Source organism: Gekko japonicus, unplaced genomic scaffold (assembly GCF_001447785.1).
Source record: "Gekko japonicus isolate JY-2015 unplaced genomic scaffold, Gekko_japonicus_V1.1 scaffold1770, whole genome shotgun sequence".
Lineage (NCBI taxonomy): Eukaryota > Metazoa > Chordata > Lepidosauria > Squamata > Gekkonidae > Gekko > Gekko japonicus.
Window position 1 is genome coordinate 315512 of NW_015174892.1, and position 14455 is coordinate 329966.

The 14455-nt window shown below is 40.7% G+C and overlaps 1 protein-coding gene across 1 annotated transcript in view; it reads left to right on the forward strand.

The window, feature by feature from the left end:
* Positions 1-428: 428 nt before the first annotated feature.
* ITSN1 (intersectin 1) overlaps positions 429-14455 on the forward strand; it is a gene marked incomplete at its 3' end in the record, with an annotated part of 77127 nt that continues 63100 nt past the window's right edge. The window contains exon 1 of the mRNA XM_015424935.1: positions 429-619. The remainder of the gene's footprint in view (positions 620-14455) is intronic.

The window sequence follows — 14455 nt, forward strand, 5'->3', positions numbered from 1 at the left end:
GTTCACTTTTGAATGAAAGGCGAGGTCAACTCGTTATGATGCCAGACTCCTGGTTACGCCTTGGAAACGCCCGCGATTAGTGCTTCTATCGTATACTAAATCATCATATCATGTGCTTTTTCTGCACACACAAAGGGTTGGTTTCCATTTTTCAGTTAACTACACAAGCGAAGGGAGTCTTCAACACCCCACCCCCAGTCTAGTTTACTTGGTCGCTTTATAATCAATATATGCCGGAGGTCTCCATAAGAGGTGACTCCATGGCCTTTCCCGTTTTCCTAATGGTGAAAAGGCGCGTCCGTCATCAGGATGAGGCGGGATCTGCAGGTTGGCGGAGGCTCGGTTGGTTGCTTAGGTTTTGAGTCTGTCTCGGGTGCGCTCGTGCAAGCGACGGGAGGGTGAGGCTGCGCAGTCCTCCGGCGCCTGTGAAAGGGAGCTGGGCAGCTCATCCCCCTCCCCCTCGGCGAGACGGTGGTGGCTGAGGGGGCGGAAGCGGCGGTAACGGCAGGAGCCGACGCGGGAGGGGATGGTGCGTCTCGTGGAGACGGTGGCCTTTGCCGCTGCCTCCCCGTCCTTGCCTTGGGTGTGAAAGGGACGCCCGACCCTCGACAGATATGAGGTAGCGGCACGCTGCGGAGGGGAGCATGGGGGTCACCCTGGCGGGATGAGCGCAGGCGCGCTGGTGAGAACCTGGCTGGTGGGGTCCCCACCCCCTTCCCCAACGCACACTCCCGGGGCTCTCCAGCTGCCCGTGGGGGGTACATCCGTCTCGCCCACTGGTGCCTGCTGTCCTTTCCAGGGGTGCTTCTGGCCAGCCCATTGTTCTCTACTCGGTTTTGTCTCCCCCACAGTCTCTTGGACCCCCATATCTAGATCCCTGTTTGTTTTCTCTCTTAATCCTTTCCTCCTTGGCTTAGGTGTCTCTGATGTGTAACAGGACAGGAGATCCGGTGCGCCTACCGGGGGTTCTTTGCCGACGGCTGTGATTTCTTTTATTCTTAGATCTGCTGGTCTTGCAGACCGCCCCAACCTTTTTGAGACTTTACTTGCGGGAGAATGTAACAAGCGAAGTGAGGACCGGGGGCCCTGCCAGAGTGCATGCATTAGCGTGGTTTGGATAGCTTTTTAACTTTACCCGGCTCAGGCAAAGGGCTAATGTGGTCTTCCTCTCTTGAAAAAGCGGGATCTGCGTATCAGTTGCATGGTTTTTGCGAATCGGCTTCTTGTCTGTTTAAATCGAAAATTCTGGCAGAAGAAAAGATGGAACAGGAATCTGAATTGGAGAATGCAGAAATAATTAGCTTACTGTCCATGATTGGGAATTCCTGGTAAGCCAGAAATCGCTGCCTAAGGGCAGCCATAGTTTCTTAAAGGGAAATCTCTGTGTTACATTCTGGCATTCTCTAACAAAATGGAAAGGGAGAGTGTCTACGTTTGTGTTTTTGACTTGGGTTTACCCTTTCCATTCCTTATTCCCTTCATAGTCCTCTGGTGGAAGAGGAGTGTTGCCAGTTGGGGACATTGGCATTTAGTTTTGGAAGTGGCAAGACCATTGTTATGTTCTTGCAATTCTATTTGCCTTGGGTTAGTAGAACACAACTAATTCATCCTTTAAATACATGTAAGGATCTGACTCAGTTTTCTATTTGTGTGTGTACTTGTGTATGGTGGGGTGGGTTTTGTGGGGTTTTTTTTTACACTTCCTAGGAAATTAACTAGTAAGAACAAACTCAGTACTAGATTATCTTTAAGTCGTCCAGTAACTATTTTAAAGAAGTTAATACTTTTTAATGATACTCCATTACTGTTTGACATCTGGAGCATATTTTACAGATACAGTCTATGAAAATATGACAACAATGATTTTCTGCTAATATATGCCCTTTTACACCTAGTAATGCTTTTTGGCCATGTTATTAATGAATGTGTTTGTAATGAGCATGAGTATCACTATTTCAGTTCATTGTGCTTGAGGATGGGGCCAAGGTTATTACCTTAGCTGATATCATATGGAACTTGTCATATATTGTCACAGGATTTGAGTTTAAAGATTTAGATTGCAGTACACTGCTGCGGTGGTTCAAGTAGTTAAGACGCTGAACTGCAGGCTGTAGAAGGTCGGTAGCTCAGCAGTTCGAGACCAGAGTGTGCCGCATAACGGAGTGAGCTCCCGTCTCTAGTTCCAGCTCCTGCCAACCTAGCAGTTCGAAAGCAAGAAATTGCAAGTAGATAAATAGGTACCACTTCAGTGGGAAGGTAACAGCATTCCGTGCGCCTTGGTGTTTAGTCATGCCGGCCACAAGACCACGGAAATGTCTTCTGACAGCGCTGGCTCTTCGGCTTTGAAACGGAGATGAGCACTGCAACCCTAGAGTCAGATTCGACTGGCTTTCGAGCAAGGGAACCTTTACCGTACACTGTTAATACTTATGTCCAGGGTTATTTCTGGGCAGGAACGCACAGGAACGGAGTTCCAGCTGGCTCCCAAGTTGGCCACGCCCAGCAGGAACTCATTAGCATAACAGGCCACACCCAACAGCAGAAACGTATTAGAATTGGCTACATTAGGGGTGTGTGGCCTAACATGCAAAGGAGTTCCTGCTACAAAAAAAGCCCTGGGTTTTGACCACAAACAAGGTCAACAGAATAAGAAGGAAAAGGTGGGTGTGGCTGGATTACCACACTTCTGGTAACATGGGTGTGTGGCCTAATATGCTAATGAGCTGTGCTGTCAGGGCTGTGGCCTAATATGCTAATGAGTTTTTGCTGTTGGGTGTGGCCTATTATGCTAATGAGTTCCTGCTGGGCTTTTTCTACAAAAAAAGCCCTGCTTATGTCCAAACTGGAGGTAATTGCCCAGAGTCTCTAGACCATAGGTGGTCTGGGATTTACAGTGTTTTCTAAGATGAATGTATGTACCAACTGGCATGTTGGAGGAGTCAGAAGTCATACTAGATTTGGTAGAATTACAGTGCATTTTAAAACAGGGCTGTTGAACATTTCTTTGGTTCTAGCCTATCAACTGGAGGCCTCTAGGACAAATCTGCTCCCCTGTAGTATTATATGCCAACAAAGAGATGAAAGAAATGTAAGTGGCATCTGCTGTGTGTACCATGATAGCTCCTTTTGATGTGAAAAGTTGCAAGGAGGATAGCACCAAAACCATATGTTCAGTTCTTCAGTTTTACTGCTGATGGCATGACATTTAATGTTCATCTCAATGAGAAAATTTTTAAAATATCCTGAGCCAGTATGTAGAATGTTTACAGGAAACCTCTACTTAAAAATTAGATAGTGAAAAGGGGTGTTTGGAGAAGCTTCTTGGTTTGTTCAGTGCAACTTGTTTTCTGTAAAACGGAAGTATTTTATCTTGGCATAGAAAGATGGACTAACAGTATGCTCCTAAGCATGTTTGCTCAGAAATAAGATCCGTTGAGCTGAGCAGAAAGTATGCGTGCTTAGGATAGCATCCTAAATTACTTCTGGGGGTCTGTTTTAGACGTGATTTTTGTGTATAAGGCACAGGCTTGATAATATATTTGATTGTATCTTGTTGCTATACCTGTTCTTCATTAGATCCTTGAAATGTAATCCTGTACTATGCATTTGTTCGTTGTTTCATTGCCTTCTTATTGCTAAATTCAGATTCCAGTATTTCTTTTAAACAAATCCTACTTTCTAGATCTTTTTTTTTTTTTAAGGCAGAGCTCCGGCTAGGAAATTATAGGAGAAGAAAACTACTGTATCTTACACTTCTGTGTAAATGAAAGTAGGACTACATATTCTTCCAGGTGTCAGGGAAACCTGCCAGTAGCATGTGAAGGAAATGCATATTTCTAGCAAGACACGCAGGCAAAAAGTGGGAATGGTCTCTAACTCATACCACACAACCATTAGCATTTAAGTGAAAGCAACTCATGGGCCAAGCTTGTATGATTAGTACTTGTATGCTCTCACTTTGGCAGCTTTTCAACAGTCATGTTTTCACACAGATGAGCTGTTTCAGAACAATTTCTCCAGTGTATTAAGTCCAGAATCTTTTCTTCAGAGTTAACAGAGAAAGTGTTGCTTAAAGCTTCAGAAAAAGGAATTCTCTCTCTTGCTTCAGTTGTGAACAGTGACTTTATTATTAATTCCTTAGGTATCCTTAGAACTTGTAAATTTTCAGTGCAATCCTAATGACTGTTTCCTGGGACTAAACCCTGCCATTTTAGCTGTAGTTTTGATTTGACCTTCACAGCCAATCAGGTGAATTTATAAGTTGATTTTTTAACACATATGTATTTGTGGTTTTATTCCCCACCCCACCTTAGTTTACAAATCAGTAAACAAATAGGTACTCCTCTTGTACCAGTTTCCATGCACAACTGAAAAACATTAATTACAGCTTTGAATCTGCAAAATTTGCCTAATATTATACTGGCAATTGCATCAATTCATTGTTATTAATTTTATGAAACAATTAATCTTTAGAAATTCTGGGGGGGAAAGTACTGGGAAATACTCTTCCTCATATCTGAGGGGGGAGGTGGTTCTCCTAAATCACAGGAACTTTTTGCTCTGTGAACTTCATGGCAAACAAATGAACAACTAACATGCCTAACCTCATGCCCTTAAGCATAATGCTCTGTTTATTTTCAACAATTTTTTTTATTGAAGTATTAAAAGTTTCATACAACTGATAAAGTAAGATAAACCACTTCAATTTTAACAAAAATCAGCAAGTACTAATAACAACATAATTTATACATCAATCATTAAGAACAAAACAATAATCAACAGTTATCCTATCTCAATAGGATACCATTCTATTTCAGAGAGCATACCATTCTATTTCAGAGAGGAAGAGATATAACAATAAATCTAATAAGTATTAAGGTTTGGAAAATCCAATTAACAATATTTTTCTCTGCGTAGACTATTGACCTATTAAGGCTTAATCTTAACTGTAATATGATATATCCGTGTGTCCCAACTAAGACAAAATCTACCTTTTGACTTCCTTCAGAGCCATTCAATATATTTCTTCCAAGAGGATGGTATATATTGTTCCGCTTCCAAGAAGGTAAGGATAGGAAACCACTTTGTGTTAAACCCCAAATCAGGCTGGCCAGTTTTTGTAGCATTACTTTTCCCAGTAATACTTTCCATTATGTATTGGTCCCAAAGCTTTTGGAACCAATCCTGGATAGTGGGTGGGTTGGGATTCTTCCATTTTGATGCTATTGAAGTTCTTGCCGCATAAAGCATTGTTTTTAGTATACTTTTATAATGATGTTGGTCTATGCTATCTGGCCAGATATCAAGCATTAAGTTCTCAGGAGTGCATGTAATTTCTATGCCTAAGATTTGTTTTATCTTCTTTAGGATTTCCAACCAAAAAGGACGTATCACGTCGCATAACCACCAGCAGTGTGCAAAAGTGCCTATTTGTCCACATCCCTAAAAATAAATACAAGCATAATGCTCTGTTAATCAACTTGATTGGTGCACTCAAACTTAAGCCTGTTTACTTGGAAGTCAACTCTATTACCTCCTATGGAATTTTGTTGAATGTACAAAGGCCTAAGACTGGAACATAAATCTAGTTTCTTAGGGAGCAATCCTAAACAGATCCACTCAGAAATAAGGTGGGGTGGGGAATAAAACCACAAATACGTATCAACTTATAAATTCACCTGATTGGCTGTGAAGGTCAAATCAAAACTACAGCTAAAATTTTGATATTTCCTCTCACTTGCCAGAATAGGTACTGTAATAACTAATCTGATATGGAACTAACAAGTAATGCAAGTGACGAAGTGACCTAGTGACTTGTGTGATTGAGAGTTAAATTCTTTTGAAATAGATAAGTTGACAACTGAGCATGTTATGCGCAGTTCTTTGTATGTGCTAAAATTAGTGTGTCAACAGTTTTCAGTGCCTTTGGAATGCTGTGAGGTAGGGCAGAGTAAAGCTCACCTATGTGCACATAGTTTTTTTTTTAAAGTAGCTCTTTCTTGCTAGATTGAGTCTCCAAATAGTGTAGTATAGTGATCATTACAGGATGATTGGTGCATCTATGACAAATATTGGTAAATGACAGAAATGCAGCATGTCTTCAAAGTTGATAATCAGCATCTAATTACATTGTTCTGTTTATTGTTTGTTTCACAGTCAAATTAGTTGTGAACCAACTTCTCCACTGTGCTTAAATGTGATGGTGTTTGTGCTTTGAGGCCAGGCCCTCTGCTTATTTACACTGTTCCTAAAGTCATCAAGGAAATCTGCCATTGATGATAAACTAAATACCGAAACTATCTTTTTAGTATCCAAATAATGTAGTCATTATTTCTTGAACTAGAGAATGGAGGTATTTTAAAACAATTTTACGGGTTACTGACTTTCTAAAACATATTTAATATACCTTTAATATACATCTTCAGTTAACATACATAATATGTGGTTAGATAAAATTATTACTCAATACAAAGTATTTGGAATGTATTTACAGACTTGTAAATACATTCCAAACCATTTCACATAAATTGAAATACATCTCAGGATTTCTTTTCTTACATTTTTGTGAGCCTTATATTTGTTCCAATAAACAACAAATGGTTGCCAGGGTCAAGTTCTTCAATATTCTTCTGCCCATAATTTTTAATCACCATTGTTTTATTCATTAGTAGGGTAAACCATGTTTTGTGTATCCAAACCTTAGGTATAAGAAGCTTAGTTTTTTTCCAGTGCTGTGCCAGAGTTAACCAATTGCATTCTTTCTGATTTCCATCTTCTGGGAAATATACTCAGTCAGGCAAGTTTAGGATCCATTGAGACTTTAGACCCTAATACTTTTCTGAATATATTGTATACTTATTTCCAAAATACCTTTGCCACTGGGTAAGATGACCAAAGATGAAAAAATGAGCCATCTTCACTACCACATCTCCAACATCCCTTCGAAACAGCCTTCCCTATTTTCACTACTCTGTCCGAGGTTAAATGCCATTTGTATGAGATCTTTACTCTATTTTGTCTTATATTTTCATTCATTGAACATTTCTTAATCTTCCTGTGCAGGTAGAGCCACTCCTCATCCCTAATGTTTATTTGTAGATCTTTTCCCCATTCTAGCTTTATAAGGGAAGGAATTTTTGTCCAGATATGTTAATTATTTATATATAAATAATATATAAATAATTATTATTTATTAAATTATTACTTATTTTTATATAAATATTTATATTACACACACACACACACATATATATATATATATATATACACACACACACACACACTACCATTTTAGTTTGATTTCCAAGCTTGTATGTTATCTTTTCAAAGCCAGGAAGTCCTGCACAATATTTATTTGTTGTTGCCTCATTGTCATGAAACTTCTGATTTCATTCTGAAAGATAAGAATCTCCTGCCTTCTCTCTTACCTCACTATAAGTCAAGATTCTTTCCTCCTTTAAAAAGTCCACAACTCTTATTAGACCTGTACTAGTCCAGTTATTAAACATGCCATGATCAAAAGCCTTGCAAAAATTTTCCTTTTAAAATTTTCATACAGATTTAATCCTTTGGTTTGAAATAGCTCTAAACTTTTCCCCAAACCTTCACCAAGGCTCTCCAAATTTAAGTGTTACCAGCATCCTTCTGGAGTCTTTTTCTCTCTACAAATCCATATTGGCAATGGTGTATCAATCCATAGCTGTTCACCTTCCCAGACCTGTTTAACGTCATCCAGTGAGAAATAGCTGCTAATTTGGAAGCATAGTAGTATTTTTCAATACAAGGAGCTGCTAGTGAACCTTCTTGCCAAGACCTTTGCATAATTTTAGCTTGTATTCTTCATTTTTTATAATTCTATATGAATTTATTGAACAACGATTGCATCTTAAAATAGCAAGAGCTAGTTAACTGATAATGACAATGCCAGAAAGAAGATAATTCAAGACAATGCCAGAAAGAAGATAATTCAAGACAATGCCAGAAAGAAGATAATTCAAGGCAATATCTTCAACATTCCTATGCACCCTAAAATGAGGTCCAAAAACCAGAGGTCATTTCAGGGGGGATCGCGGGGGAACGCTGTTCCCCCGGGTGAGGTGCAGGGGGTGGGGCACATGATGAAGCCCCGCCCCTGCTTCCGGCCGCTCCGCTTCCAGCCCTCATTCAGCCAGGAGGAGGCAGGAGAAGAGGGAGGGTAAGTTGCTTCCTCCCCGCCTCTCCCCACCCCTGCCTGCCTGGGGCCAGGGAGGGCCTTGGCGGGGCTTCCTCGCACTCCCGCTGGCCTTGCAGGTCCACCGCCGGGCCCCTGATGTTAGGGGGTGTGGCATATGCTAATGAGTTATGCTAATGAGTTCCCCTAGCTCTTTTTCTATGAAATGACCCCTGTCAAAAACTATTCAATTTTTTAAAGTTCTTCTTCAAACTATTGTATTAATAGGTTGGTCACCGTTGTTAACAAATTGTTAAAGAAAAAAATTCCCAGATATTTAACATTGATTTCCTGCCACTTTACTTCTGTAGCATTTGAAATTTCCAGTCTGTTTCTTCTGTATCCATAGACCTAACAAGACCAATTTTTCTCTAGTAATTCTAGACCCTGACAGCTGGCTAAATTTATTGAGGATATTATCTAGTCCCCCTTTAGATTGTTTTGGCTTCTGTAAAGGAAGGGCTACATCATCCACATATAATAATAATGTTGTTCCAATATTGGGTTTCAATACCTTGAATGTTGGAACTCTGTCTGACAGTCATGGCTAGAACTTCTGTTGGAAAATTAAATAAAAACGGAGACAGATAACGACCCTGTCTTAGCTAACTGTAGTTGAAAGGGAGACAATAGACTGTTATTAACCTTTACTCAAACTGTGGGGTTGAAATAAATCAAACTCACCTACTTACAAAAGATTCCCCCCAATCCAAAGTCCATTCGATACTGGAAAAATTCCATTCAATACTGCTGACTGCTTTCTCTGGATCTATAAAATAGATGCTGCTGTACATTAGCCAGATTGATGAGGTTAATGAGTTTCCTAATACTCCAGAACATTAACCTTCCCTTCAAAAATCCAGTCTGATCCAGTTTGGTATACTTACTAAAAAAAGAGTTTAAACAATTAGCCAGGATTGTTATTAAGGTTTTATAATTGGTATTCAGTATGAAAATAGGACAATAGGATAAGACTAAACCTGGATCTTTCCTACCCTTATTGACCACCATTATATTCACCTTTGCCCAGGTTTTAGGAGGGAGGCCTTCTTTTAGAAACTGGGCATATAATTTTTCCAATAATGGAGATATATTTTTAATACAGGCCTTATAAAACTCATCCAGTCCAGGAGATTCCCCCAATTTCAGTTTTTTAATTACTTCTGTTATTTCTGATGTTGCAGTAGGCCTATTCAGTCATTCATTGTGCTGCTCTGAAATTTTTGGAGCAGGCAATAATTGCAAAAATCTCCTGATCTTCTCTGAATTAGGGTTTTCCATTCTGAAGTTTTCATACTGCTTTTTAAATTCCTCTGCAATTGCTGTTAGAAGTCATATTAATTTCCCTGGGCAAGATCTAATCTCTGTTGGGGAAGTCCTATTTCTACTCTCAGCTAAATTCTTGCCAATACCTTCCTTGGTTTATTAACATGCTCAAAAGCATTCTATTTAGAGCATAATAATGATTTTGCTGCTGGGTAGGCATCATAGATTTCAATTTTTTTTCTTTAACTGATTTCCACAGATCCCCTATCATATAAACTTTTAGTCTTTATATATTTACTTCCTTAATTTTTCACCTCCAAAACTTCCATTCTAGTTACCACTTTTGATTTTTTCCAATAAGCTTGTTGGGAAATGAGAAAGCCTCTAATATAAGTCTTAAATGTCTCCCACCTTGGCATATAATTTATTTGCCCCAAGTAACTGACTTTAAAGAAAAGCAAGATTTCTTCAAATAGTATCTACTTTTGCTAAAGATTATTATTCTGTTCCTCCTGGGAGTTGGGCTGATTATTATAAGGACCCTTCCGCAGCTTCTGGCCTTGCTGCCTCTGGCTGCTGCCTCAATGTTAATAACACTGTCTTGGAAGTGACGCTGCTATTCCGGTCTGTGCAGGATGACTTGCCATGGCCTCACTGTTCCAGGCATGGGAGGGTCCACGATTCTCAAAGCATCTGTGCTCCCCGTTGTAAGAAGCCCTCCAGTTACTTCTGGCTTTGCTGCCAGGGCCTTGCTGCCTCGATGTTAATAACACTTTCCTGGCAGTGGACACTGCTATACTACTCTAAAACATGTTTTTAAGTATTACATTGCTTTACATATGTTTTGCAAAGGCCTGAAGTCACTAAAAATTGCAGCATCTTTGTATGTGGGACTGGTCAGATGCCAGTGTGAGGGGCATCAGCAAATGATGGGGTCTTAGGACCCTTGCCAGATGTTTAGAAAACTGACCTAAGCACTACGTCAGACAGCTAGGGTTGTCAAGTCTTTGGTGAGAGCCAAAGGGCTCTTGCCCTGTGACATGCAGCCTGCGGACCTACTAAGGTTCCAAAGCATGGATATGTTCTGAATTTCAATGGCTGGCAAATGATCCTACTGCTCGCATGTGGAACCAAATTGCCAGAAGACAGCTGAGTCTGGGCTACCAATTTTGTACTGGGGGAGGTAACATCCTTCTCTTGTCTGTCTTATATTATATTAGAGCTGGTTCTCCTTCTGTTTTTGTCTTGCCCAGAACCAAGTGGGAGGCTCTAGGTAAAGCTACTGAGTGACATCATCTGCAGATTTGGGCTGGGTTGCCACCAATATGCAGGTGACACTCCGCTCTTCTAGCAGATCCAGGGATGCTGTGAAAGCTGTGAACAGGTGCCTGAAACTCCTGGGGGGGGGGAAGGTGCTACTAATGGGGGAAGGTTTGACCCTGGCATTGGTATAGATCCTGTTCTGGATGGGGTTGCACTCCCCCTAAAAGAGCAGGTTTGTCGCTTAGGAGTGCTGGTGGACCTGGGCCTTCTGTTGGATAAACAGGTGGCAGCATAGTCCAGGAAGTATTTTTCACCAGTTTCAACTCTTCCTGGGCAGGAAAAACCTTACCAAGTGGTGCATGCTCTGATAACATTTAGATTAGATTATTGCAATGTGTTCTGTGTGGGGCTGCCCTTGAAGACTGTCCAGAAGCTACAGTGGGTACAGAATGCTGCAGCCGGAGTGTTGACTTGAGTGGGTCATAGGCCTGTATTACTCCAGTCTTGTTCTATCTACACTAGTTCCCAATTTTCTTCCAGGCTCAATTCAAGCTGGTATTGACTTTTTATTAAAGACCTATATGGCTTGGGACCAGCATATCTGAAGACTGCTTTTTCCCATATGAATCTACCCATCCTCCTCAGTCATCTTTGGAAGCCCTGCTTCAGGTGCCTGTACCATTTAAGGTTAGAGGGTGGCAACCCAAGAAAGGGCCTTCTTGGTCATAGTGCCAAAACATTTGAGCTCCTTCCCCATGGAGATTTGTTTCTCTCTCTCAATCATTGTTTTCCCTTCAGAAATGAAGACTTCTTTGTTTTGATTGGTGTATCCTGAATAACTCTTATTGGCCCTCCCCCAAATAATTGTTGTTGGTCCTCCTCCCTGGTTGAATTGTTTGTGTTTATATACACTTGAATTTAAATGCTGTTTTAATGTCATAAATGTTTTAATGCTTTATTGTTTGTGGCCTTGGGGACATTGGTTGGGTGGAAAGGTAGCATAGAAATATTTTAAATAAATAAACTCCAGCTTGGGAAAATCCTGTGTATTTGAGGGAAGTTGCCTGGGGAGAAGAGGGAGCTCAGTGAGAATGTGATGCCCCATCTTGTGATAACATGTCCAGGTCAAGTGTTAACTTCTCCAATTCTTTCCCTTCCTGTCAGGCAACTACTACTTTCCACCCACCAAAAGTCAAATTTCCCACTTCATGTCACTCCCCCTCCCATGTTTTTCTACTGCCATACATCCTTTGTATGCTTCTGTAAGCATGTATTCTGTATGTCCTAAATATTTTTCTGGTATAACTGAATACTATTGAGTTATGTGCTATTCAACCTTTAAAAAAAATCAAGATCCACTTTTTCAACATTAAGGAGAAAAATCACTCTGAAGATCCATAGGAGGGCTCCAGACAACAGCAGTCCCATCCGTGTTTTAGTAATCAACGAGTCTCTGTCCTGACTGTTGCCTGTAAAGGCACCAAATCAGTTTCTCCTGAATTCCATGGTATGCCATAGGTCGGAGAAGTAGAAATTCTAGCGCATTCACCATCTGTAGCCACTCTAGGACTTGTGTTTCTCCTAAACTCTGTGGGATGAGTCTGACCTTCAAAGATGCCATTTCCTCTAGGCAAACTGATTTCTGAAGTCTAGAGAACAGTTATAATTCTTGCAGAACTCTAGGCCCCACCTTGAGGTTAGTAACCCTAACTCAGATCCAAGTCAGCCAGTTCTTTGTACTGCAATGTAAAAGTGAATATTTTATTTATCCCTAAAAAGGTTAGACTACCAGCCGTAACAGATGTACTGTTATAATTACTACTGTTAATTTTTGTACTGATACAGTTTTTAAAAACATTTAATGTAGAAATTGTTTTGCTTTAGAATTATCTCCAATAATTCTTGTTGCTCTAAATATCAATCAATCAATCAATCAATAAACCTTTAATGGCATATACGCTCTAAATATCAGAAGTTCTGTGTGCATTGTTGCTCTAAACTCTTCAGTTACTTCCCTGATACTTCCTGAAAGATGCTTCCAACATTATAAAATTATACAAAGTTTCCTGTTTTTTGTAAAATATTTATTCAGAACTATTGCGAGGAAGTAATTTCCTAGGGGGGGGGGTCAGCTTTGAAGGCCCTGTTTGGGTGAAATGGCAGCATAGAAATACTTTAAATAAATAAGAATAGATGACAGCTTTGTAAACGGAATATTGCTGTGAATGTAAATTATTAGTCTCCATCAAATAAACCATTAGTCCTCTCCACTGTGTGCTTGTCCCAACATAAAAGCCAGCACGGAAAATCTGTCTGCACATAATTTGAATGTTTGTTAGTGTAAATAATCAGGCATATTGAGAAATGTGTTAACTTCATGGAGTGCTCTACCAAGTAAATCTGTTTTAAACAACTGCACGTACTATCTTTTGAATGCTGGGCTTGGATTTCAAAGGCTGGCTAGATGTAGACACAATGGGAGGCTTTGCAATAGTGCTGGCATCAATAGAAAGAAGAGGCCCTCAAGCTTGTCTCATTCTCAGAAGTTTAATTGTTTACATGTCTCTGAAGATTGCCAGAGATATTAATTTTTTTGTCCTATCCCTACTTGAAAATCTGTAGCTATATAATAAATTAGAGCTATGTGGTAGCTATATAGCTATATGCTTTATGATACAAGCCACTGTACGTTGGCAATTCTGATTGTACAGTTCAAGGAGTCAGGACCATAAGATCAAAAGAAAATTCTGCTACTCATCCTTAAAACCGAACTTGCTGTATGCTTAAACTTCATAAAGCTGAATAAACAGTATAATATAAATTGCTGCCTTGACTTTCTACATCTTCCAAATGATAAACTTATTTTCACCAAAATATTTATGTGTAAAGAATGTCTTTTCTGCCAAGCTATGTATTTGAGTCCAGAATTATTATTTTGACAGGCAAAAAAGAGAAATGGCTACTTAGTGATAAATATATTGTTTGTTCTCCCTCTGAGCGGAGGACATCTTGCTGGGTGTTTCCCAACCTTTCCTTAGGGAGGCAGGAACTAAACTCACTTCCTGCCCACTAGGTGGGATACGCCCCTCAGCTCCAGTTTCGTTCCTGCCTCTGTAGGGAGCGCAGCACTTAGTTGGCACTCGTGCCTTTTTTCCAGCTATTTGCTACCCAGCCATTTTTTCTGACCTTTTTCAATCCTTTTTACCTTCAACTACTACTTCCTCCCTCCTCTACTGCTCCTCTTCCACCTTTTCTCTCATCCGCCTTCTCCCAACCGAGAGTTTTCCTCCACTTCACTGTAGCCTTCCCCACCCCCAATATGGTATATGATCTTTTTGGAAAGATCTCAGTCAAAACATCTTTGAATCATGGCCGTAGCTAGTGTGGGGCATACGGGGTGATGCCCCCTCCTGAATTTTCAGTCCCCCCCACCAAAGATGCCCTCCATCAGGCAGGTCAACCCTCCCCCAGTCAGCAGTGCCTGTGGTATGTGGGGCAGCGTGAGGAGGGCTTGTGCCTGTGTATTTTGCAAAAGAATGAGACAGCCTGCAAGGCGAACTGGGGCCGCTGCGCACAGTGGCAGTGCTGCCTCACAATCGTGAGCCCTCCAGCCAGCGCTGCCTCCACTGGATGGCCACGGTGGCTAGTGCTTGGTAAGGAAGGTGATGTGTCTGGAGAGGGATGAGAAAGAAGGGAAGGGACGCCTCAGGAATGGCC